Below are 6,016 nucleotides of genomic sequence, written 5' to 3' on the forward strand. Positions count from 1 at the left end.
CATCAGAGATAAGTACATCGACTTATTCAATAAGCACAACCGCTTCTCAAATGAGATTATCATTTCGTGCATGATAAGATCACAGCCCAGACTATTGCGGAATTCATCTATTAATTCAAATCTAGTGAATATTCGTCACACACGTCCACTCTACTCCAATCTTTTTGTTCTGTCCCTTTCACGTTAAAATGAGAAATTAATTTCTCTCTTCAATTTTTCATTTTAATCGCGATATATGTAGTGCTTTGATATCTCCGAGAACTCAAATCCACGCGCGGCTGGAATTTAATTCTCGGCCCCACATTTCGCTGTCGGGATTTTTGGTTTAGCGCGTGAGATTGAGGGTTCTTGGTTGTTGTGTATTTGTATCACTGACTCAAGTATCAAATTATTGTGATCAATATATTCAAATCTTATTTCCATAATAAATAAAACCGGACAAGCAGATTTTTGAATTTCAATAATAATTTTGTTAGAATGTGCACCATATTAATGAATCTTTAAATTAAAATGAAAGAATATATAATTATACTCATAAATATACCTTTAATAGTTATATTTACTGTCATCTTAATAAGTAAAACTTGCCAATTAGATCATATATGTACAAAATAATTATTTTTTAAAATAAAATGAATATGATTTTTTTTATCAAATTTTACAACTCAAATCTAAAATAACTATTAATATTTAAAAAATTCAAATATAAATAAATTGTAACCATCTTAACCTTGTTGTAATGGTAGATAATAAGACTATTTCCTTTTTAGTAATCATTTATCTTTTTAAATTTTAACAAGGTTTTAAAAATTAAAATACAGAACTTCTTCTAAAAAGTCACTACAAAATAAATAAAAAATTAAAATATAATAGAACAAAATTATAAAGCATAGAAAAAATCAATTGACACACAGAAGAGATTTTAACATAAATTGAGATAATTATCTACCTACATTCTAGGGAATACAATTAAATTGTAAGCGTTTAAAATGTTTTATTATATTTAACTATTTTATATTAATATAATAAAGAAATTTGCACAAATATATAAATATATAAAGAAATTAAAATTAGTATAGGACAAAATAATAAAATATGCAAACACAGCAAATCATGTTTGTATTTCTGCTAATTTAATTATTTTAGAAAGTATTTTTAAATTTCAACATCATGTTTGATAAATATGGTTTAAGATATCTTAGAAATCGTAACTTTTTAGTTTACGATATCAAGAAAGTTGAATAAAATTAGTCAACATTCTTTATTAATGTAAAATTAATAATTCCTGAAAATTTATTGTAATATATCATTTGTAGTAATAATTTCACTTTCTTTCATGTTTTTAACTAGACGAACAATTTGAATAATAAAAAATTAACATAATTGTTAAATTTGTTTTTTCTCATAGTCTTGAACGCCTTGTTAAAAGCAATATTTCAATTTTTTACCAATAATTTTGTTTTATAGATCTAAAATTACTCTGTTGCACAAGTATACGTATAAATTAATAATTTCTCACACGAATAAATATGCATAATACAAGTTTATGTTTATATTATATATGAGAATAAAATATCAAATGTTACGTTATCGATAATTATATAAAATAAAACTTGTCAATTCAATCAATTATAATTTCATATTATGTTATTGTAATTATTAAATTAAGTTTTTTATAATAAAACAGTAAAAACTTATTAAATGATCTATATTTTAATAAAGTCTGAAAATTATATATTACATAGAAAAAATATAAAGTAAGTGTATATTCGTATAAATTTTGTACATATAATATATAAGAAAGTAACTTTCAATCTTGGAAAAATAATATTTATTTCAAAAATATAGAATTGTATTGCATTTATTAAGAGTTGATTAGTTTTCCCTTTTTTTCTTCTTTTTTTTCATTAATTTGAAAAATAAAATAATCTTTCCCTTTATTTAGTCTGAAGTTAATTTGAGTAGTTATCAAAAGATATGGGAAAAAACTCATTTTTCTTCAAATACAACACTTCTTTTACTATTTTTTATTTTATTCATTATATCATTTTTCTAAAATATCCTAATTTTAATTAATGATTATAATTTGATTACATGATACTGATTTGTAAAAGTATAAATGTAAATACAACATAATTGTATTAATATTAATTCATATAAGTGGAATATGTGGACTTACAAGAAAATCAATAATTATAAAATAAAGGTAAGTTTATTATAAAGTCAAATTTGTAATTTACACATGTCACGATCAGTAAGAATTTTCTCATTTATTCCTCACAATCAAATATGTTAGTTAGTTTATTTGTATTGGATCATCAATGAAGAGATGAGATTTTTGTTCACAAATCATCTCAAATGTACCAACTCAAATTCATACAAGTATGATACATTCCAGTAAGCGTCATAAAACAATAGAGCTCATTTAAATATACCCACAAATCAATCAAATATAAATATTTTTATTCATTTTAAATTTATAAAAGCACATATATTCAATAAGTTAAAGGAACTAGAAAGAGGAAAGAAAAAAATTAGCTTGAACAAAATTTGAAATTGGATCGAGTTGCAGTATTATTTTTGTTTTTGTTTGGGTTAAAAATTATTTGATTGAACAAAAATAAGTTCTCAAGAAAAGTTAGTTTGAACTTCATTTTTACTCGAGTAACAAATTTGTCTCTTGAGGAAAAAATATCTCTCTTAAGCGAAAATACCACAGAACCAACAGCAACTGCAAAATAATATCAATTTTAAAATTTTTTTTCAAAAACATTTTAACCACACAACTTATAAATGATTCAGAATAATCGATATATGTCATGAAAAGTCATAACTTAATTCATTCAACTATACAAACCTCAATTCAAACATCAAAAAACAAGTCCAAACAACACATGACTGGTAAAACATAAATACATCCAATCAACCTTTATACTTAAAATTCATTGAAAATTAACTATCCAAATTTCATCAATACCAACTACATTTCTCAAATCAGACCAAGTGCTCACATCATTTCCACACTACATTTTATTTAACTATTTAGACCCACGTACAAAACAAACAAACCACTCATCTCATCCATCAATCTATAAAATTCAATTACATAAGACATACAAAGACATTTTTAATCGTTATCAAGTATGGTGACCACGTCACCTCCATATCCATATCATTTAACCTATGGTTCTATGAAAACATAACTTGTCTACAATTTTTATCTACTAAGCAACTTTCCAAAATTAAAGCATAAATATACTCGTAACTTCATGGTCTAAAACAAGGTATCCAAACATAATATTATTTTAATATATGGTAAAACAAATTGAAATAATAACTTTTTTCAACTGATCTATCAAGATTGATGACAAAATTATGCAGAAAGTAAGAGTATAAGAAATTTATAGAGTATATAGAAATTTAATCTATTTGAAAATTTGATTAGACAAAAGTTCTCCTTGACTTCTTAGCTACTGTGAGGTGCAATCAAAATTTGAAAAAATATGAGAATCGAAAGCAAAATTGTAGAGAGAATGAGAAGGTGAGAAAGAGAGTGGTGGAAGTAAAGAGAGAATGAAAACGAGAGAGAACAAACGTTTAGACATTTTTTCCATTATATGTAGTTATTTGAATTTAAACATATATTCACTAAAAATATAGAAAAAAAGGTTAAATTATTATAGAGATCCTTATTTTTGTAACGAAATCTCAATTAGGTCCCTTTCTCAATTGAATCCCTATTTTAAAAAATTCGTTGCAATTAGGTCTTTTCCGTTAGTAGTACACTAACAGTGTTAACTATGTGACACATGTCATCACATGATAAAATTTGTCACGTGTCAATCTGACGTTGTGCCACGTGGTAGAGACAATGTGACGTGGCAGTGACAGTGACACGTGAAATTATTGGATGTAAAAAGTCTCATGTGTAGTCTCTGTATTTGTTATTTTGTTGTCTCAATTTAAAATACAATGTGTTGACACGTGGTACATAGTTAACTGCGTTAGTAGAAAATACCTAATTGTAACGAATTTTTTAAAATAGGAAAAAAACTAATCATAACGAATTTTTCAAAATAGGGACAAAACCTAATTATAACGAATCTTCCAAAACAAAGACCTAATTGAGTCAAATAAAAAAAACTTACTTAAGATTTCATTATAAAAATAGAGACCTCTTGACTAATTTAACAAAAAAAATCTTATTAATGTTATAGATAATAATATCTCTCATAAATTTTATTTTACATATTATTTTATTTGTATCCATGGTTATAGTTATACTTACACATAAACTTATAAACTTATATAATAATTATTAAAAAATTTAAATTAAATAAATAATGTTTAAATGTTTTAAAACATCTGTTATAATTCTAGAGTTCTATATAAATTGTTTTGTGGTATAAGACTTTTCTATACAACGTCGTACTTTTAAATTATTTTCTCACGTAATAAAAACATATTATGTTAAAGGTTTTCTGAAATCTAGTATAAGAAAAATAAAATTATCGATCGACAAAATCTATCGATAATAGTGAAATTTTGTAAAATGTAATACTTTTTTATAAGATTAAAATTTCGTTTGTAAAATGTTTATATGTAATTGTTTGTCGATAATTATAGTTATTCTTCTTCTTACTTTTTCTCTCTCTTTTTTTTCTTCCTACTCCTCCGTTTCTTTTATTCATTTTGTCGACAAATTTTGTAAAATTTTAATAAAAATCAAATGTTTACGAATTTCAATGAATTTTAAAAAAATTTAATTATGAAAAAAAATTAATTAATAATAATTTTTTAAAAAAATTCACTAATCGACAAAATTTACTTTTGAATTTTATAAAAACTTAATTACCATTTTATCAACGAATTTCATATTTTGTAAAAATTATGTAAAATATTCCAACAAAAGATTATACTCTGTCTGTCACCTGAATTATATTGAACAAAATGTTTTACGAGATTTTCATAAAATGTATGAAATAAAAATTTTATAATTTACGTTAAGAATGAAATAAATTTTTTATAATAATAATTTAAAGATGGAAAAGGTATGTTTAATCCTATGAATTTAAAATGTTTTTTTTATCTTCACACTTGTAAAAAAATAAACAATTTATTTAAACATAATAATTATAACTAATTAAATACAATTATAATGACAATTAATGACAACTCAGATGCTCAACATTAATTATAACTGAATTAAATGAAATAATGATGACAATAATAATAACTTAATTAAACGTAATAATATTAATAACAATCAAATGCAATACAACAAATAATAATTTATTAATATTGATTAAAATGGTAGAATTTTATATTATTTAAATATATATAGTGCCCCATCTTTTAAGACCGTGAAGGGTTAAATCTTTCCAAATAAATAAATAAATAAATAAATAAATATATATATATATATATATATATATATATATATATATATATATATATATATATATATATATATATAACTGAAGTTGGTATAAAAATTTATTTTAGTTCCTTAAAATAAAAGGTCTTATTAATGAGTGTCCTAAAGGTACTTGTTAAGGATAATTAATATGTATTAAATCTTACAAAAATATATACTTAGGTGTTATATTAAATAAAATCTGACCTAATAATTATTAATGTAATTTAATTTTATTTGAAAGACAAAAATGTCCATAAATATTATACATGTGTGTTTAATATTTTATTTAATGTTCACCAATAAAAATTAAAAAAATAATTAAATAATAAAATAACTATATTTTAATGTTGCTAAAAATTAAATATAATTAAATGTAAGAAAGTTTAAATGAATAAAAAAGTAAAAAAAAAAATAGTGTTAAACATCTAAAAAATTTACAAAAAAAAAAACTAAAGTAGAGTTTTTTTTTTACTTTTTAGTAGAAATCTTAAAAATTTCAAAGTCAAAGTTATTGTCTAAAAATTTAAAAGGGTGTTTTTATCTTTATAAAATATGTTATATGCATTTATTTTATTTTAATTAATGTATTTAATTATT

This window comes from Vigna unguiculata, chromosome 7 (assembly GCF_037176805.1).
Source record: "Vigna unguiculata cultivar grain cowpea cultivar isolate G323 ecotype 2 chromosome 7, ASM3717680v1, whole genome shotgun sequence".
Taxonomy (NCBI): domain Eukaryota; kingdom Viridiplantae; phylum Streptophyta; class Magnoliopsida; order Fabales; family Fabaceae; genus Vigna; species Vigna unguiculata.